The sequence below is a fragment of the Euprymna scolopes genome, chromosome 5, assembly GCF_053919585.1.
Source record: "Euprymna scolopes isolate OS-2025 chromosome 5, ASM5391958v1, whole genome shotgun sequence".
NCBI lineage: Eukaryota > Metazoa > Mollusca > Cephalopoda > Sepiida > Sepiolidae > Euprymna > Euprymna scolopes.
The window spans coordinates 35,119,237-35,142,503 of NC_136486.1; the positions used below are offsets into that span (position 1 = coordinate 35,119,237).

The 23,267-nt window shown below is 35.1% G+C and overlaps 1 pseudogene; it reads left to right on the top strand.

The window, feature by feature from the left end:
* Nucleotides 1-321: 321 nt before the first annotated feature.
* Nucleotides 322-438, top strand: LOC145277357 (5S ribosomal RNA; annotated as a pseudogene).
* Nucleotides 439-23,267: the final 22,829 nt, after the last annotated feature.

The window sequence follows — 23,267 nt, forward strand, 5'->3', positions numbered from 1 at the left end:
TCTTTTCGAGGGGATTAACATCGTCTAATGGAGAAACATACCTTATGCATCTGGTCTGATTGTAATTTGATGAATCCTTAGAAAATCTGCAAATGAAGATTCGTACAACCCAAAGTCTTGGTTCTATTTACAGCAGCTTTATTTAACGATGCTTTCCTATTGTAAAGCTACACGCGTGTCTTAGATTTTTACTATCGACATTTTCCGACTGTCTTCTCTGCTCTGAACCATTTTGGTCCGTTAACAGTCTCTCTCCCTGACTATCGACTCTCAACTCTGGCTCCCAGCTCTTGACTATCTTCTACGTGTCTCTCAATCTATCTGTACGGCATGATCACGTTGACACACTGGTTCCCACCAGATCACCGAAGTTAAGCAACGTTGAGCCTGGCCAGTACCAGATGGGTGACCTTTTGGGAAGACCAAGCGCTGTACGCACCTTCTGGGAAGGTTGGACGTGGGGCCAGCACCCTCACACCGAAAAAAGAACTCCTTTCTAAAAAAAACATTTACAAAGTTGTAGATGGACTATCCTGAGGTTCACAGCTATGGATGGATGGATCTCAAACTATCTTATTTACATCATTAACCCCACGTGAATAAAGACACAGATCAGATGATCCCACGTTTGTCACGTATACTTGTTTATCTAGTTAACATTTCTATTGGTTTTAGTTACGAAAATTAACATTCCTTTTCATTGATAACATGTTTTTATTCTAAAAATACCTTTCGTTTTGATACATTGTTTCTAACATTTTATTTTACAACATTAATAACGGTCAGAATAATGGTCGTTCAGTCCGGACCATTACGTAAAATCCCTCACTTCTCGAGGCAGAGTAGTTTTTAATCTGGTCTTAATTTTACTTCTATTAGTTTTAAGAAATTAAGGGGGCCCTTTCTGTCACTAATGCTAGTTACCTATATGAGATACATAGGTATCCGTTTGTTCAACCGAAGTTCTTCTTCACCCCTCAAACGTTGAGTTAAGAATTAAAAAAAACTATCACTTAACTATATTATCCTATATCTTTCTTATGATCTATTCGTCCCAGAAAATGGATTCATCTAGTCTAGTGGAGTATCCAGCTAAGTGTGTATTAATTGAGATAACATAACCTGAAGAATGAACATGGTTCTTCATATGAGTCATTGTATAGCGGTGTCATACATAAGCCTTATTGATGTTGCGGTAAAGGCCTTTGCTGCTCTCTTGCCGCGCCGATTCAAAAACTTCCACGACTTCCGCCCATGCCGATCTCAAGGAGACCTTCAACCAGAGGTTGTACCGATCAGATCTTCAGCTTCTGGCGCACTCTTGAAAATAATTGGGCGTGTTAGCAACCACATTCCTCTGCTTCTTTTACTTCGCAGCTTTCAACCCCGTCTTCTGTAGCTCTTCATATATTTTAGTTTTAAAAAATAGGATGCTTTACTTTTGGAACAACTCTTGTATTACAAAACGCACTCCGGACGCATCATGTACAGTCATCAGTCATCGTTGGCAAAGTGCATTGAAAATGATGGTGGCCATGTAAAAAAATAAAAATAAATTACGGAGAAAGAAAAGGCCGCTTATTTCAAGGGTACTGCTCCTGTCTTTGCAGCTCTTCAATATTTTGAGCAGACAGTATTCCAGCCAGCAAAACTTTTGCGGATTGTTGAAAGCTAATACCAGCCAGTGAGGACCCCTGTACGGTCTACGGTGAAGAGTAAGAGATGTTTGAGGTGAGGTCAGAAATTTGAAAGGGCTATCATCTCCCCCGCTCTTTTTAACCATGCGATTGATTATATTCTCAACGAAGTCCTTCAAGGTCAGGAGGAAGCTACAGTTAGGCGAAACGTAAGCTTACGCACATGATATCGTCCTGCTTGGATCGATGGGGAAGAGATGCAAGCAGTGCTAGACGGAGTACAGACTGTCACTAGCAGATTTGTGGTGCGAATCAATGCTTCCAAAACAAAATTTATATCTTCGTTGATAGACCAGGGTGCTTGGCAGTCGCTCACGCTGGACAGAATTCACATTGAAAATATGGATTGCTTTTTGGCTCTAATATCACGCCGAATTAGCAGGCATTAGGTGACATTGGACCGCAAATAAAAATAGCGCGGTCCAGCTTCTTCTGTCCCAACCGATCTCTGTGATTCCGACGGGAAATACTCGTGAACACGAAGATACGCATCTATCAGACAATGGCTGAGGACCATCCTGTTCTATGGTTATGAGGCATACCATATGAGGGCGGTGGATCTTCGACGAACAAGAACTCTTTCACAACGACTGTCTTTACAGCATTCTGCAGTGCCGCCATGGAGATCATGTTCCGGCTTTTAATCTTCACCGAAGACTAAAGTTAAGACTCCTGTCGTTCGACTTTCTTTTAACAAGTCTCCGATGGTTTGGACATGCAACTCATCAACCACAAGAGGAGCTATTTCGCAAGGTCTTTTTTCCCCTCCCGCTGTCTTTCTGGCGCAAAGGTGCCAATGGGTAGTCGAAGACTCGTAAGGCCGTAAATTGGGTACTGTTGCCAAATATGGGTAGGAGCTCATCGGGGTACTTATCCTGCTTTGACAGAGTTCAAAACCGGCTTCGAAACCTAGTAGATGATGGCCTTTTCTCTGTCCTGCAACCTATTTCCTACAGAAGAGACGTTGTGAGCCTGTTTATTCGCTGTTTTTATGACATATGCTCGTCTGAGGTTTCTCTTTGCCAAACCTTCTTAAGGAAACACTTACCTAGCTACAGCCACTATCAACAATTTCCCCCATTCTCTATCTGTGAGCTAGAACTCTCCGCCCGTGAAATGCTGTTTCGCTGGCCTGCTTCCCACCTGAATACAATATAGTCGTCTTCAAATCCAATATAAACAATTTTTTGTTGAGCCGGCCCCTTAAATAATCAAATTATACCCAATTTCTACCGCCAACGATTACTGCACTGTAGTCCCTGTGACCATCGTACATTCATTAACCCTTATTCTCGAAAGGCACTCGGGCCTTGATAAGTGGTAACTCACTTTAAAAAAAAGTAAAAAAGAAAACAACGACAAATAAAAACGACGTGGCGGTAGTATCGAGCCCACAACTAGTTGGTCTGCGGCAATGAATTTGGGATTGGTTAGCCATATCCTGCGACGTGGCCAAAGGTTCACGAAACTGGACTGTGATGATTCGAGATTCAGTTTGGGCTCAGAAGGAAGTCGGCTTAATCTGATCAGGATGATAGCCAATACATGTACAAGTCAGTTTATCAAGGAGATCCTGTTTGGGTTCCAAGTATTATCTTATTTTGAGTATTAGGTCAAGGTTTACTTGCAACGTGAAGTATCCTCATGCCATGTTGTCCTGACAAACTCCATGTACAGAGATTAAAGACGCTCGATCGATAGTGTCCAGTAGGCAATTCAAACCACTTATGAAGATTAAAATCAAAATATGATAATTATACGAAACCTGTACCACTTGGATTACTCATACTACTTCTCTCATCTTGCAAAAGAATTCTCACAATATTTCTGTCGATGAAACCACCAACTTTTTTCAGGTGCCGAACTCAGAAATATTTCTTTCGAACTCAGAAATCTGTGCGCGGGTTCTTTCTTTTCCATAATGGTAACATGCTTCGTCCCTTCAGCTATGATCGGGTAAAATTATTATGAAGGCATTCAAAACGAAAACTGTAGTCCGTTCCCTCTGGAAAATGTCTAAAACTTAAGGCTTAAGTTTAACAAGTCTTAAGAAGAAAGTGAAATTTAGGGAATCTTGCATAAATATAATTCATGAAACGCACTATGTTTGGCTCCATTTTTTCAAAGTGCACTTTCCTTCGAGATGCAAGATGCGCGAGGTGGGTCATATGCTTGCATATTTTGTGGGCCGTTCTTTTATGAATTTTTTTAGCCAGTAAAATAACTGCTACGGGGTGAAAATTGAAGTGAATTGGATCTTGAAAAGCGTTAGTCAACTTGAAGTGATGCTATATGCATACAAAAATGTACGTTTATACGCTAAAATGGGTAACTATTTCTTATCCACCTGGCAAGAGCCTAAACGGTAACGACTAAGGTATGAACTCTAAATGTTTTAGTTTCAATTCTATGGCACCAAAGCCTATTTTTGTTAACTTTTGAAATCACTACAATATATTAAATACAATAGAATAATCAATAGCTCTCTAATAATAAATCCAAAATTAAAATGTCCTATTTAAGTGTATTTTACAACTAGGCAACACCGGGCGCCCTTCTTGAATATCTAATAATTCTGGACCAAATTTAATTTAAATCTAAGATATTTAAACTTTTTTGTCCATATTATCCCCTTAAAAACTAAAATATTCTAAACAAACTGCAATTTAGAGAAAATTTATTAATTGATTATTAATACCCACTGTTAAAATTTCAAATAATAAAACTAGACATTACAAACGTTAAGAGAAGTAGGTTGAACGAGACTTATACTTAAATATTGAGAGCAATGTTTTATTATACCACGGAAGAGTTGGTTTTTCGCTTCTTAATAATGGCCCCAGTTTGTGCGTTCAGTATGATGCCCAGTGGATAATTTTAGGTTTATTTGGAGCTCCGTGTCACTCATTCATTGTATACTTCGTTATATTGTCATTGTTTCGTATCTTTATCCACAGAGTCTATATTTGCTGTTTCCAAGTCAGCTGCAGTTTGATTTTATTAATTTTTTTTCTAACCACGTTTGTTTTGTGGAGGTATCAACAGCGTTTCTGTTTCTCTTATCAGGGGGAACTTTTCGCAGCAATGCCTATGCTTCTTTGTGGGCGAGTAATTTGATCTGCTTTATAAATTTTACATATTGTTGCTTCTTTGTTTATTTTGCTTTTGTTTTTCCATTTTACTGTCCTTTGTACTAGCACTGTTTTAAGCGGCGCTAATTAGCTGTGTATTTCTCTGATATTTTAGTTCAATTGTTTTCATGGTGTTCAACATTTAAAAGCCCCTTTTTTTCTTTACGTTTTTGGATTATTCAGACGACTATTTTCATCTTACATGCTATTTTAACAACATCATTTTCCACTGTTCTCTTATATTATAAAACCTATGGAGATCATAATAAAATACTAGCAGGATTTGTGGAAATTCAATACCGGACTCTTTTATATTTAATATATTGTTTGATATTCTGTACATGTGCAACGTAAATGGAGCTGCCCTGATATTATTGTAGCTCTTTTGCTAAAACTGCAAAAAATATTTATCTAAGCTAACAGGCATGTCCAGCATAGCCGGTTGTAAAATACGCTTAAATATGATATTTTAATTTATTCAGATTTTGTATACATTATTATAGAGTCAATTTTCTATCGATTCTTATATATTATAAAGTTGTAATTTCAAAAATAGAAAAACTATATTTATATGACTTAGATGCATTAGCTTGAATCGGAATCGAAACCAAAACTTCATATATATATATATATATATATATATATATATATATATATATATATATATATATATATATAATCATCGACATACAGTCCTGTTTTGTTGTATCATAACTCATCAGTGCCGCTAGACTAGCATCTCTCCTACGCCAAGGGTTGAACCTAGAACCGTCATGTTGACAGTTCTCCCACTCGACCATGGAATCGACGCCCGTAAATAACTCGTCGGAATGTCTATTTAAATAGACACCCGCCACCACTTTTATAGTGCTCAAATCGCCTGTTCGTAAACAAACAAACAACGAGCTTCGCATTTTCAGCCAATTAAGTAGCGGGTGAGATTATTTACGACAGTGCTCTACCTTCCAAAAAAACTTGAGTTCCTTCAGCTATAATCGAAACCAAAACTAAAACTTATGGAGAATTCGTTGTAAAATTATTAATTACAAGAAATGGAAAGTCATAACAATTAAACGACAGTCACTCGGAAGAAAAAAGGTGTAAGCGTGAAACAAAAATAAGACACACGCTATCGTATTAATGTATAGATTTATTGTAAATAATCATATATATAAGATGTTTAAATAAATAGGCATCTGAGGAGGTCGTTTGCAGACACCGATCCCATGGCCCAGAGGGTAGAACTGCCAACGAGCAACTTGGTGGTTGTAGGTTCGAACTTTATGTCGGGATGGGTGGTAGTCTAGCTATACTGGAGAGCTATGATACGGCGAAACAGTCTGTAGATGACTACTATATATGTGTGTGTATTATTCCAGGTTAAATATATTCAAAGATAAAAAAAACAATGAATTTAACGGGGGTTGTATAAGAGTGCTCAATTCTAAATAGAGCAAGATATAATTTTAAATAATTTATATAAACGTTTTTATATCGCTACATAAGTCATGACAATGTTTCAGTTAATAATTATCTATAATCACATAATTTTTTTTGCGTGTATGTATATTAATATTAAAACCCCTTTTTTCTATTTATCTAAAAAGGAAAATATAACTTTGTTATATATAGATTGTGAAATTGCATTCATCTGCAAAAGATCTAGCTAATTTGCATATTCTTTTAAACATTCATTTTAATTAATTCTTTATTAGTTTTTTTCAGTTTCCTGATGGGATGATCATCTTTAGTTTACTATTACGTATACTTATATACATACATATATTCTACAAGATTTATACTTGCGTAAAAAGTTTATAGCAAACTTCTTTCTATATATTTATACGTATGTATATATATATATTTGTTAAAAAATTTTTGCTTTCTAAACTCCTTTGTCAGTTTTTGATCTACAGACATGAAACTTGATATATAGGGTATTCAAACCCATGCGAAACTTTATGTTTGAGATTTAGCCGGGGAAGATCGGTGCAGAAGTTTCAAATTTAAAGAAAGGGACATTGCCTGGTGAAGTTCGAACGACGGCATTAAGAATATCCATGTAATAACTATTGGCTCATATTTTAATTTTTAGCCTTGCAGCAATCATGTGTTCATAGCTCAGGCATTAACGCCAAAGAAAAAGTAAACCGTAAGCTAAACGTTTTGGTTTCGATTCTAGGTAGTGGTGCAAAAATCATTTTTTTAAACTTCTTAAACCATTACTCTATATTGGGTTCAATATAATATAATAATAAACGCGAAATCTGCATTAATCAAAATATCATATTTAAGCGTATTTTAATACCGGGAAACGCCGGGCGGACTACTAGTAAATAACTAAATACCTTGTAAGATTACAAATATAAACTTTTAAAATGAAAGGCCCGAGGACGTCATTATTTCTTTATAAATATTGACTGAAACAGTACTATGACTAGTGTAGCAGTATGTATACTATATGAACAAATAAAACGCATATATATATATATATATATATATATATATATATTTATTTATTTATTTATTTATTTCCACAGCCAAATAACATCGCAGCTCACACGCGCCATGAAAGCCAACAAACCGGAAGTCCAAGATTCGATTTCGCCCTCATTCGAAACCCGAGCCTCTTCCATGGGAGGCAAGCACTCTACCAACTGAGAAAACGCGTCATACAGAAAAAAGTCTTCTTAACCATCATAGATGAAGCAAACCGCAACAAAATCCGACAGTGGAATGAACCTACTTCTGTCTCGAGAAAAGGATGTGATCATCGCAATCAGCCTTAACCCAAGCCGATGTCTCACTAGTAGGAATTTTATACTCGCTAAGGATGTCATTACGACAAGCCTATCCTAACGAGCAAATAAAAGTATTTCAGAATGTGTGAGAGAATATATAATTATTTCCACAGCCACACACACACACACACACACACACGCACGCACACACACACACGCGCGCGCACGCGCGTGTATATATATATATATATATATATATATAAATATAAAAAAGGAAATGTGTGAGTATATGACATTGAAAACGGCTGGGCCAATTTTTATCTATCTAATTTATCACGAAGGTACTTCGAAACGTTGATTTTTCATATATATATATATATATATATATATATATATATATATATATATATAGTCGTTCACAGAGGACTGCTTCACTGTATTACTGCTCTTTAGAGTGGCTAGAAAAGTACGCCCTTCAAGTTGAAATCAAAAAGTAACATGCAATCATCTTACCTATTGCACTATTATTAGCATAAACTACGAAGTAAATGTTATTGCAATGCTTATATTAAGCATTTTTAGCAGACGGGAGTTCTTTATTTTTTTATGAAGAGTCAACCTCATCAATAACGGTAACCATCTTCAACCAGATCTTGTTTTCTCTTTTTCCCTTTTAATTTCAACTTATTTACTTTTTCATTCCTCACAAGAAAACGTCATTTATTTTAGAAGCGATGATCGAATTTTAACGACCCTAAAATATCAGTATAGTTAACAAAAAAAAAATACTTTACTGGAAATCAAGGTAATTTACTGACAATGAAATAAAATTTCGTATTATCTGGATACTTCCGTCTACTGTTCTCATCTTTTCGGTTAATGTAACGTCCGACCTTCAGGTGTCATCTTGTCGAACTCGGGAATGTTTCCGTCGAACTCGGGAATTTGGGCAGAATTTCGGTCGGAACACTTTATTTACTTCACTTAGGTAGGATGCGTTCGCTCCATTAGTCATTACTGGAAAAAGGTCTTTCGATTGCCCACACCGAGAATTGAACCTCCAACCTTCACGTGAATAGCAATTTTACAAATGATTTTTCGAAGTACTTTAACCACTACGCCACGTATCCTTGCAAATAGCGATATTTACAACTAGAAATAAAATAGGTTTAAGTCTCCCAAAATGCATACTAGAACTATCCATTCGAAATTCCGTCAAGACTCTAGATTAGAACAGTAGTCCAAAGAATCCAAATAATATAAATGACCAATCCCATCTCAAAAATTCTGAAACGTTCTTTTCACTTAAACCTTAATATAAATAAAAGGTGAAATATATTTGGATAAATATATTTCCACACATATATAATTTATTTATATTATTTATTTATTTATGCATTTAGGGGAATCATTTGGGATGAGGTTTCATAATTTGAGGGCATTTCGAAGGCTGCTGCAAGGAAAGTAGGCTCCATCTATCATGCTAGAAAACTGTTCACACCTGAGAGTATCCTGTGCCTCTATAAGGCCACCATTCGTCCATGTATGGAATATTGTTGCGACATCTAGAACTAGTCTCTTCCTCTTGGATGATGTTAAAAAAAAAATGTCTCCAATCTAATAGATCCCACTTTGTCAACTAGGCTCCAACCCCTGTCCCATCACCGCAGTGTTGCATCCCTCTGCCTATTTTACAAGTATTTTAATGGAATGTGTTCCGATGAACTTATTGCACTTGTGTCTCTTCGACGTACATATCCCACACAAACCCGCTTAGCAGCAAAATCACACCCCTTTCACTGTTGAGGTCATTAAATTATAGAAAGCTTTCTATTCTAATAGCTTCTTCCCTAGAACAGTCAGACTTTGGAATTCTCTTCCTGCGGCCTGCTTCCTAAACTGTACTGATATGCAGAAGTTCAAATAAAACGAAAACCAACATCTTAATATTTCTTAGGCATGGCCCCAATTAGTAGCCCCTTACGTCCAAGTGGTAATATGCCCTGTTTTGAGGGTGAAAGTAAGTAAAAAATAATTTGTGTATTCATTCTTTTTGCGGACTGTTATCCTCATCTTCATAGTTATTTTTGTTTCATTACGTTTCGGCATGCTGATCCTCCGGCCTTCTTCAGGTGATTAACTGCGACAGGATACGAATGCTGTGTATTGTGACTGCATCTCCTATAATAACTGCCTTCCATAGTTGTTGTTGTCTCATCACGTTTCGACCAGCTAATCCTCTGGCCTGTTTGGGTAGGATTATAATCGCTATCTTCAGACAATGCTCACCTGGAACAGTAGTACCTAACGCCTCTATTTACTGCGTCATTTCTATCCCGTCGGGGTTAATCACCCGGAAAAGGCTAGAGGATGGGTTGGCAGAAACATGGCGAAACAACAACAACTATCAAGATTAGGATGTCGTTTTGGCGCTATGAATTAGTATACACATCAGCGTTTTAAATGTTTCCTGTATCAATTGTATCGTGTATCAATTTACCTACTCTCCGGTAAATTAGACACAAAGTCAGATATGAGTTTAATGAAAGTGTTTCTGTGGAACGAACTAAATTCGAACTTGGTACGTCTATCTTTCAGTCTGTATCGTTAACCACTTAGTCACTGTTACTTACCTTAAGCCTTTAATTGTAGCGACACATAAAGCGACTACAGGGTGGTGGGCGGCTCTCTCATATTTCTATTCAACAAACTAGGTATATCTTTGCTCTGCCTACTAAGGTTAACGTATTTGCATATTATTTTGCAAAAGGACATCTCCGTAATCCATTATTCGTATTTATTAATTTCTAATTTCATGACTGTTTACATACCCATGGTTTTATTTGCGCATTGTTTTCCCCTGAAACAAGCAAAACGCACTGCGACCGGGTAAACATATACGCGAGTATTCTCTCCACATTTATTTCCTGACAAAATTAAATTCAACCATAATGCATTTCGATATATCCATACTTAAGTAATCTATTTTACTTCTTTGTTAAAATGTAAAAACAAGAACAGGCCTTTCAACACATGGACGCACACGATGGTTCATGCGAGAGTTTGAATCACGTACTAGACACAAGCCTCGAGTGCTTTTAGTCTCTTTATACAATTAGCGAGGGTACCCGGCGTTGCCCGGGTGTGTCGAGGTGGTGTAGTAAGGAATATCGGGTGGAGAGGGGTGTTAAAAGAAGAGTGGTAGTAGCGGGGGGGGGGGTAAAACAACAACAGTAGGCAGGCTTTTATATATTAGATGGTTTGTCAGAACAACTCCTTATGAGGATATTTCACCTCACAAGTAAACTCTTACCCAATATCTAAAATACTATTGTATTCGACAACCAAGTAAGATCCTATCGACAAACCTACACGCACCTCCTAGTGATGTACCTATTTATTTTAATGTTTATAGTTATAGTTATATTTTATATCCCTATTTACTTGCCTCCCCACGAGGGCAGAGTTAGACACAAGGTCGATTTTTAATGTGGGGAAAATCCAGCCCCCCCCCAAAAAAAAGGGGCACTCTGGATAGGAACAAAATTAAAAAATTGCCTCAGTTGTGAAAAATTTCTCCTCCACTGACCGACGACAGAAAAGATGAAGTGTAGAATCAGAACAGATACTACACTGCGATCTTAGCCCGAAAGCCAAGAAAGACATAATACCTCAAATAACAACACTTGTATCACATCAGTAGCTGTACGCCAACATATGCAAATGACCGAGATGTGTGCGAAGTGACGTCACAGCGAGGAAGAAGGAAAGAAAACGATTATAAAAAGAAAGAAGGAGGAAATAGACGTGTTGCACACGTGATCCGAGCGCGACAGGGAAAGGCGTGGTTGACGGTTTCTATATACTACGTCACAATGGAGTGTGTCAATCTCGTTAATGGACCATCTGTAAGAATTAAATATACAGTCTAACAACGCATTTTGTGAACATATATCAAAAAGAACTGTTGTGCAGAAGTCATGCACCATCCTTATAGATATATAATTAGAAAACGGACCTGTCAAAGCTGACGTAGTAATATGGAACGTAAGGGAGAAAGTAGTAACCTTTGTTGAAGTCAGCGTGCCCCATAATCCTGGCTTAAACAGAGCTGAGAAGGAGAAAATAACGAAATACTAAGGTCTTGTGTATGACATGAAAAGAAATTGGAATCTTAGGAAGATCTCCATCATTTCAGTTATTATAAGAACAACTGCACCTATGAAAATTATTAAACAAAACTACATGGCAAATATAGCCTGTGAACCAAATGCAAGAGAGATACGAACAATCGTACTTCATTGCACAGTTCGAATCTTTAAAAAAAAATGATCTCTCGGTTGGAATGTATGAGATAGCGGGTGAATGTCTTATAGTCTATATGATGCCCCATTCCTAGCTATAACAAACCGATAGAAAAATTGAAAAAAATATATATATAGAAAGTGCTTGATACTTTTAAGAAGAGGTGTGAGTTATGTTAAGGGGAAACCGTTTTGTTCAGTTACTAGAGAGCTCACTCCACGTGTGAGGAGTCAATTTAGTCATCTACAGAAAGTTGTTTCATCATATCACGCTTTCTCAATGTGTATAAATGTAGTGATTTTTTTTTTTCTGCGTCGAGTTTGGAAACCAAACCGCTTGATCAGCGAACCCTTTACCGCTGTGTTATTACACCCCCCGCCCCGCGCCCCAGTGCGCCCGTGTATGCAAGTATGTAAGTGTATAGAAATGAAATTGCTATGTAATATTTCAGAATAATTTTTATAGTTTTGTGTAAGCGATAGATGTAGGGATGTAGGGATGTCGGATTTGAATGTTCACAGACGACCTGGCGGTTACAGTGCAGGTATTTTTATAAAGGGAAGTCGAGAAGCCACGTTATTTGATAGGATTTCAGCTGTGCTACTGGTCGGCAGACATGTTTTTTTTTTCTCCTTTTTCAAATACGTGCCCTCAAAATTTATTTTTCAAATGAAAAAAAAAAAAAAGGACCACCTTTTTCTCCTGCTGTTAGTCGCTATCAGTTTTCAGAATAAAGAGGCGAATTTGCAGTCGGATACTCAAGATAACCATTTTGTGATTGGGTTGGGTGAGTTGGTTTCTGCGAAGGGAAACGATTTGATATAGAAAAATGAGAGGGGGATGATGAAAGAGGGGTGGGGAGATGATAAGATATCAATTCGGGGCTATCGTAAAGAATGACAGGGAAAGAGTGGGACAGAGAGAGGAAGATCGTTGGAGGAAAAGAAAAATACACACACACGCACACACACACGTATATATATAAAGAGAGAGAGAGAGAGAGAGAGAGAGAGAGAGAGAGAGGGCAGAAAAAGAGTAAGGAAAAAGAAAATACGTATACATGTCTATATAAAACGAGAGAGAAAGAGAGAGAAGAGAGAAGGAATAAAGACACACACACACACGTATATATATATATATATATATATATATATATATATATATATATATATATATAGAGAGAGAGAGAGAGAGAGAGAGAGAGAGAGGGGCGCCAGAAAAAGAGTGAGGAAAAAGAAAATACGTATACATGTCTATATAAAACGAGAGAGAAAGTGAGAGAAGAGAGAAGGAATAAAGACACACACACACACACACACACACACACACACACATATATATATATATAATTATCCACTGACATGTGTTTTGTCGTCTACAACTCATCAGAGTGGCTGAATCTAAAACCACTATGATGAGTCGTAGACAACGAAACACGTGTCAGTAGATAATTATATTTTAAAGGGGTACCAAATTGGTTAAAGGGAAAATTATTCCCAACTCGTATTTAGGTAAAAATGCACTTTCGTATAAGTAATTATATTCGTTCAAAATAAAAAAAAAAGTATCGATAACAAAAAGAAATAAAAACATAAATAAAGAGACAACGAGAGGGAGGGAAAGAAAGAGTGAATTTGCTAAAATGACGAAAAAAAAAATGAGAAAAGAAACGAGAGAAACGAGAAATGAGATAAGAAATAAAAAGAATTCAAAATGCTACATTGAGCGTACCGTAAAACGGGAAATATAAAGAGAGAGAGAGAGAGAGAGAGAGAGAGAGAGAGAGAGAGAGAGAAAGAAAGAGAGAGAAAGAGAGAGAAAAAAGAAAGAAAGAAATATATAGAGAGAGATGGTGGAAGTGGGGTAGAAAGAGTAGAGCTGAAAAGTTACATAGAGTTAGGTAGAAAATGTGAGAATCACAAAAAGGAAAATCTAACATATAAACAGCTATATGTCTGTCAGTCTGTCTGTCGGAGTCTGTTGATCTGTCTGCCTATCTGTTTGTCTATCTGTCTGTCTTACTCCATATTTTCAAACTCTATCACTTTCAAAATTAAAAGTCGCAGAGCAGCACTATGGGTCCTCAAATGATTGGATTTTTTTATGGGCTGTCCTTTAATGAGTCTTTAGTCGGTTAAAACAGTTTTTAAGAGGTCAAAAACGGGTCTAATTTGAAAAATAAAATCGTTATACATCTTGTCCATTCATCTTAGTTTATTTTAAATTAAACATTTTTAATCAGTTCATATGCATGTTACATTAGTACAGTGGTAACGTCACCAGCATTACATATTAAAGTTTTGCTTTCGGTTTCAATTCTAGTGAATGCCGCCCAAATACCTTTTTTTTTTTACTTCTGAAATCACGACTCTATGATAATGTATACGAAATCTGTACGAATTAAAATATCATATTTAAGCGTATTTTACGACCCAGCAAAGCCGGGTGCTACCCGCACTAGTATATATATATATATATATATATATATATATATATATATATATATATATATATATATATATATATATAAGCGTAGTGTGAGAAAACTTCAGTCGAGTGCTAGTTTATTAAGAAGCATTCAAAAGTTAGATTGTAATATTTATGTGTTATAGAAAATCAGAACAATACCGATACCGCCAGTTTCAAATCCAAAACAAAATTGACCTATCCTTGATCACCTATGCTAAATTATCATCAGTCTGTTTTCGTCTGTCTCCTCGGAAACTCATAAAATTGAAGATAAGCTTAGTTTATATATATATATATATATATATATATATATATATATATATATAGAGAGAGAGAGAGAGAGAGAGAGAGAGAGAGAAAGAGAGAGAGAGAGAGAAAGATGAAGGAAATAGATTAAATAATACAAAGAATGCACCCCAGAGATTCCATAACATGCATTTACATATACATTATTCAGTTCAGTAATAGCATTGTTACGTAAGTATAAAGTGTTTAATGTTGGTGTATATATATATATATATATATATATATATATATATATATATATATATATAATATTCCACGTTTCATCGACTCCAGGATTCTTCAGGCTGAAGAATCCTAGAATGAAAGAAACGCGGAATATTCAGTGTAGCTTAATCGCCATATGTATTTTATAACTTAGTATATATATATATATATATATATATATATATATATATATATATATATATATATATATATAATGGCTAAAAACAGACCAATAAGCATAATGAATTTAAAAAATAAAAAAATGAAAATAAAGGTTAGCTAACCAGGTTTCGTTCCTCACTTATCAAAGCTAAATCGAGGAAAATACGAATAAAACAAACAACAAAAAGACCATGAATATGGCGGGGGTAGAAAAAAAACCAGAAATAAACGGGGGAGAATTACATAGAGAGTAAATTAAGTCCTAGAAGATTTTCTTTTGCTTGCAAAGCGAATGTCTCAAAGACTTAATAAAAAGAATCTCTAAAATTTTCAAATGATAGGGAGAGTGCGACTTACTAAGGATCGTAAACATTTCAGCACTAGCATTCGTGGCACACACATGGTTATTTATAAGATGGTCGCAAATCGCAGAACCATACGTATTACTCAGAACATCCGAGGGTGAAAAATTTGCATAACGAATCTTTGATGGTACATGTTGTTTCAAACGGAAATCTAATCTTTGCGATGTTCGCCCAACATAGTACGCACTGCAACTACATTTAAATAAATAAATAATAGAATTATTATGGTGGGGGGAGAACATCTTTACGAATAGACGGCAACATAGGCCTAGTTGAAAACACAACACGCAGATTCGATGCAAAATAACACCGTTGCACAGACAAAAAGAAATTTGCTTAGCAAATCGGTCACAAATACTCGATGTCGCCTTCTGAAAGAAGTCGTAAAGTCTGTTAAGCCTGTAACAAAGCCTCAATGGAAGCAATATCACATACAAAACTGATTGAAATGGGGAAAAGGACAACATGAAAACGGATTTTTCCAAAGTTTTGTTCACGGATGAAGTGCGTGTCACTCTTGATGGCCCAGATGGCTGGAGCAAGGGATGGATCCTAGATGGACGACATCTTCATCAGCGTTTAAGTCGCCAACAAGGTGGTGGTGGGATAATGATTTGGGCTGGGATTATCAGCGGTACTTTAGTTGGCCCAGGAAGAGTCCCAGAAGGCGTCAAATGCTTCATAGCTTTTCTGAAGAAGCACTTTGAACCATGATTGAAGAAGCAGAGGTTGACGTTCAGAAGAACTATAATTTTTATGCAGAATAATGCTTCCTCGGATGCAGCAAACAAAAGCAAAGAGTACTTGCAACAACTGGGGTTCTCTGGGCTATGAAAGATGGAGTGGCCTGCGAATTCATCAGATTTGGACCCAATTGAGAACCTTTGGACTATCATGAAGCGACACTTCTATGTAAGTGGACGCCAATTTAAGAGCAAAGATGAGGTGTGGGATGCTCTCCAAGAGGTATCGCGAGGAGAACTGTTAGCGAAATCACAAATTTCACTAATTCTATGGACCAACGTCTTTTACAAGTCATTCATAAGAAAGGATCGCATATCTCCTACTAATTATGTTAACGTAGAAATTGCTATGTAGTTATTGTGTTCTAAGCATTTTTCGTAGTTCATTTAATGTTTGAAAATTATTTCAATAAACAAGTTATATTATATTCCTCTCTTCTGCCATAGTTTCGCTAATACTGCTTTAAATACTTTTATTTACTGACTGGCGGAACTGAATAGTATTGTAAGCACATTCTCAAAGTCTCATGGATTTTTATTCACTTGTTCCTTAAATATTAACAAAAATGTAAACTCATTAATAATTTGATATGCAGTGTATATATATATATATATATATATATATATATATATATATATATATATATATATAACTATTTTATTTGATCACATAAATTAATATACAAAGATATAATTTTATGCGTAAATTTTCAGTATTTACTTAAACAGTGCTCGATACATACGTAGAGCTAGGTAGTAAGTTATTAAAACCTATCTCGATATTCTTTGACGAGAAAATATATGTATATGTCGACAGAAATATACACTATTTTTTTCTAATCAAATGTCGTTTTCCATAGAAGAGAAAGATTATATGTCGAGAGAAATATTCAGTGTTCCTTTAAAGCAAATGTCTTTTCATGACACAAAAAATGTTGACCGAAGGGGGTAACCCCGAAAATTGTATGCACTTTTATTTTAGTAAGCCAAAAAAAGTTCGCTAACACACTTATTTAATGATGCGAGAAAAATACATAAATAATTTGTATTTCTCTTACTTTTATATTTACAGATATGCTGATATACCGTGAAAATGTTAGTCAAAGTGATGAGAAACAATATATGAAAATATTCCTACTTTCCATACGTTTGCAATTCAAACTTTTATGTCCACGCACTTATTTGGTTTTACAGTTAGTACAGTCGAGGAAGCAGGAGACAGGCAGGGAATTCCCAAGTTTAGCAGTTCGGGGCAAGAATCGATAAGAATAAAAAAATTTCGGACATCTAGAGACCCCAGCAGTGGATGGGGTAGAATTTTGCTGCGTGCCACGTTTGTAAGGAGCATTTACGTCGCGAGGGTACAGCTGCTATAAATTCGTTAAAACATTCAATTAAAGCATATACAAAAGAGGTACATTGCGTTGATTGAGCACTGGTAGGAGCATAGTTAATAGTGCGGGATTTATTAGACTAAAGACTATATTTATTGTATACTGGGGAAATATATATTATGTACCTGTGTCTATATTATGTAGTGGTATCTTCTAATGAATGTGTGTATGCAGTACACATAAGTTTGTATATACGTGTCACAGTCATCTATATTACGTGTGTATATACATGTATTCATCTAATCTAATTTTTCTGTCGTCCCTTGAATTTATATGCGTATAGCACTTAAGATTTTGTTGATACATAAACAGATACAGTTTTATAATGGACATAGAATTTACAACAGAAAGGCACAAATAACAGTTCTCTGTAGTTGTAATATCGATCAAATCGCAGAAATATACCTGGCCCTCTTTAATCCTGTTTGACAGTTCTTCGCAAAAGCTGCAAATAAGTTTGTTTTTTAATTTTTTTTTTACATAGGCATCACCACTTATAAAGGCCATGGGTCAACTCGAGGATAAGGGTTAAAGAGTGTACAGTAGAAATAGGATAATATAGTAATCGTTAGTAATGGAAATTCGGTAAATTTGTTAACAAGTGGAATGGCTCGTCAAGAACTTGTTTACTTTAGACTTGAAGACAACCATATTGTAGTCAGCTGGAAAGCAGGAAAACGGAAGACAATTCCACAGGCGTGCAGGTCTAAGAAAGAAGCTTTGTTCATGGAATCTACATTTAGGTTTAGGCACAGATAAAGAGTGGGGGAAATTAGTGATAGTGTTTTCAGTTAGACGAGTGTTTCTTGTGGAGCTTTGGCGAAGGGGGACCATAGACTGTAGCTCAGTCGAAGGATCCCGCCATTTTTCCAGCGGCTTTAGCAACAGATTTGATGTACGTGTTCCATTTAAGATCAGGAGTAAAAGTCCAGCCCAGAAGCTTGTCAAAACTTGAGGCCTCCTGAAGACGAAAGCCATTCATTTCAATTGATGCCCAATGCGGATCAGAACGTTGATGATGTAAAGATAAAAACTTGGTTTTAGATGCATTAAAATTAACCAGCCACTCCTTTCCCCATTGTACCACGTTCTCAAGATTAGAGGAGAGAGAATTGGAGAGAACTTGGTTGTTTACTGTCTTAGATGTTCTACCGTAGATAGTAGTGTCATCAGCATAAATGTCTACACATAATGTAAGGATGTGATTTGGAAGATCATTAATGAAGATCGGGAAGAGAGCTGGGTCCAGGATGGACCCCTGTGGGACTCCAGTATTAATACTGTGAGCTTCTGATGTTTGCCCATCAATACTACTCTTATGAATCTATCAGAAAGGAATGATTTAATAATTGAGAAGATATTTTCAGCTATACCGTAGCTGGAGATCTTGTGAAGTAAACCTTTATGCCATATCCCAATGAATCAACAAACATCCGCTTGTCTTTTCAGCAACTTTATTTACTGATGTTTCCCCCATTGGAAGCTGCAAGGCTAGTCCTCGACTAACGCATTCTGATCCCCTCTACTGCGAGTCATCAACGTTCGTGGACCGTCTTTCTCTCTCTTTCGACTATTACTACCTTTGCTCTCCCACCCGATTCTTGACTAATTAAAATGATACGTGTCTTTTTCAAGCTCTACCCCCAGATCAAGTCACTTTATGTAACCTCTCTGTAAGACTGGGTAAGCCTCTAAATGTCAACGTATTTTTTTTAATTATTTTGTTCCATTAAAATATCTTAACATAAACAATTTTATCTTTAAATATTTATTTCGCTATGATAACATTATATTTTTACAAATATTATGACGACCATAATAATCATCTTTCAGTATTACCCCACCGAATATCTAGCATATTTTGGATTCTGTTTAATTTACATAGTGTGTTCGTACACACCTAAACGCGTATGCCAATTAAATAGCAAATTACTGCAATGTAATCTCTGGCTTTGTCATTTAAATTACCAAAACAGGACGCGTACACATAATGTACGACTCACGTGCCTACTTAATGTTGCATTAGCATTTACACCATTGTGTTGGCGTTACGTCGAGGAATAAAATTTATATATATATATATATATATATATATATATATATATATATATACATACATAAAGATCAAAGGAAAAATGAGAGGAGAATGAAGAGGAAAGGACGTTCTGCCGATTTTTTTGCACAACAGCATTCTACCAAAACGAAAGTAACACAATTTTGGCTGGCTACTACCGAGGAGAAGAAAAAGAGACGTGTGTCGATTTGGAAGATACGCCTGACAAGCACGCAAGTCTCCTCCTACCCCTGCGAAAGTGAGCCGGCCGACCTGTAGGATTACTGCAACACAACTATAAACAAAGGACGGCTATTTGTCAAGAAAGAGAAAGAGAGAACATATTGTGTCGTGTTTAAATACGTGTCAGCGACTTGTATGTGAACCCGAACGAAATAATGTACTTATTGTTTCAGTTAAAATGTTAGTTTTAAAAAAAATGCTATTTTCTTTGCGAATCTCTAAATTCAACGTTTGGTTTATTTTATAGTAATAACAACGTTACAATAAATATTCTCTTTTTTTCTGTTGCATAAAGATAATATGGATGTAAATAGACTCGTTGTGTCTTGTTATGAAGGAAAGAAAATCTTAACAGAACCCGTGGCGCAGTGGATAGAATACTTGACTGTAAACTTTCCAAGTTTGACAAGATACAACCAATGAAGGCCGTGGGTTACATAGACCGAAAGGTTGTGAAAATAGCACTCAAGATGAGAACAATAGTCCGAAGAATCCAAATAATACGAATATCTTAACAGGTATGTCATAATTTATGAATTTTCGGATGCAACCAAAGTTGAACAAGTGGTTGTAAAACAACAGGCTAAAGCTACTTATAGAAAAATAAAAACGGTATAATAATTCTGAGGCTGTCAGAATTTATACATATTTTGACAAGGTTGATGTCCTCTGGAGTACATACAGGCATGGAATCACGTCATAAACGGATAGGCACACCAACGAACGTATATTAAGCAGATTGGATCTAAACGGGAATTGCAAAAACATCTTTTTATACGTTAACGAAGACATAAGTGTCTGATACCGGCACAAGTTATGTTATTTTATTACATGAGATACGTTTGGCAGTTTAAAGACACAATTAGTCTTTTCAGTAGTTTTTGCTTTTTTTTTTTTTTGCAGTTTTTATCTGTGGTGTAGGTAGGAGGAAAATATGCACTTGATTATTAAGGCAGACACAACCAGCTTTTGATAGAAGAAACATTTAGAGTTTTAGTTATTTTTTATATACAATTTCAGCTATGCCTTCTTCTTCTTCTTCTTCTTCTTCTTCTTATTATTATTATTATTATTATTATTATTATTATTATTATTATTGTTGTTGTTGTTGTTGTTTAATGTCTGGTAAAAGAATATAAAATGATATGATTGCATTTTATTACAATTATCATCAGTCATATTCTCATGGGGCCGCTATTTGAATGTAATCGCCCAAAAAAAAAAGAGTAACCACTTGCTAAAAACACATCAAGTACACACACACACACACACATACACACACACATATATATATATATATATATAATTTAACTTTGGATAGTAATTAAATATGAATTGACAACATAATGTTCTCTTTTTAGATAGCCAAATAATGCTACACCAGAGCAGGAACAGATACAAAAGTAATTACTCCTTTTCAAAATGTTTCTCTGTTATTGGTAATACCTTGCGTACAATTGTTTCAGTCCTCGGTGTTGAGATACAAGTGTATAACAGTTTATCAATTATAATTTTACACAACTGGGCTTCATTAATGCGTAGAAAAAACAATTGTACAAAAGTTTTACAGCCCACAAATAGGACCATTTTTATTGACACAACGAGTACTAATTTTTTTTATCCACAACATATATATAAACTATATATAAGCTATATATAAACTATATATAAACTAACACACGTGTTTATATTTGAGATTAAACATACTTGCCTCGTAATACAATAATACCTCTAATTCCGGAGTAGTACATAGCCGGAATTTCTTTTCTTTCTAATGCACGCGTTTCATTTTTTTCTGACTTTCGGTAATCTGGGCCTAAGTTGTTGACTTCGCAGCAAGTGTTTTAATAAATAAATTTATTATTTTCTATTCATTAAATTTTCAAATAAATTCATTCTTTTCAAAACTTGTAATTATTTCCAGATTTTCACACCAAATATTTTGTACCTTCAACTAGTGTTTACAGTTCTTCGATAAGCTAACATTCTACCGTCACAGTACTTAAGCTAAGTCTCAAGAACAACAGTATTTTTATAATTCAATTTAAAGTTGTCAATATTAGTTTAATTGCAATATTATTATTTAATTAACTTAACCAGTGTACACATTATTTTATTTTCAGATTTAAACACTAGTCATTACAGACAGTATTCGAGTCGCGCTATTAGTTTTATTGACATTTTATTATAATAATGGCGACTTCGCTTACTGTAGACTCATGTGTGTTTATGTAATTCAATTTTGAACTACCGGATCCTATTCCATTAATTTAATTTTTTAACATAATTTACTCAAATTTATTTAATACTATTCCAACTTTTACATCCTAGTAATTAATTTATAGGCATGCGCATTCAATGTAATAACAGTTAGTTTACAGCTGCAGTGTTTTAACTTCCGTTTTTTCTTATTACACAGTTTTTATTGTATTGAATCTTTGATTTATAATTTTTACATTCTGAATATTTTGTCAGGAATTTATTTATTATTTATTTTATATAATGATTTTTATTTATTTTTTATTATTTATTATATATAATGATGTAATATTTATTAGATTTAACGATGTATTATTTATTATATATAATGTTTGTATTGCTGTAGTTTCTCATCGGTTAATCCAATGAAACTCAGAAAACGCTCAGTGACAAGCAGGGTATTATTATTATTATTATTATTATTATTATTATTATTATTATTATTATTATTATTATTATTATTTCTGTTACATTTTGTGTGTGAATGTTGGCCTTGCTATTTTTATACTGATAGCGGATCATAACAAACAACCATAGGCTATCAGCACCTTTTCTTAGTTTTCCAACACTTTCCTCGGGATTCCGGCGGGTCGCATCAAAGCAGTCTTCTAAAGTACTCTAATGTTGCAATGGATCCCAATATGTCCAATCCACTTGTCAAATCCTTTTGTCACACTCAGCAGGCATCCCATAACAATACGTATAACTTTCACTTTCTTTACCTTCCACAATTTTTTTTATTTCATTGTTATTATTATTATTATTATTATTATTATTATTATTATTATTATTACTATTATTATTATTATTATTATTAATTATTATTATTATTTAGACAAACATTATAGACTACATATGTTCATACATGTTTTCAACCGAAGTCTTCAATAAACTAACTCCTTAAACTGTAATTCTTTTATTTTTATTCGAAGATTTTGGCCTGATGATGTTGGGTTTCAAGGGACATATTATTCTATATTCATGAGTTTGTGTGTGTGTGTGTTTGTGTGTGTGTGTTTGTGTGTGTGTGTTTGTGTGTGTGTGTAAAGTTCTCGATTATTGAGAAATATTTAAAAAGCAGTGCAATATTTATTTATAAATGCGTTAAAAAAGATCAGGATTATATCGATAGCATCGGTTTCAAATCCATCATTTTCTGGGAAGACAGATATAAACAGAAACAGATGAGAGTTCG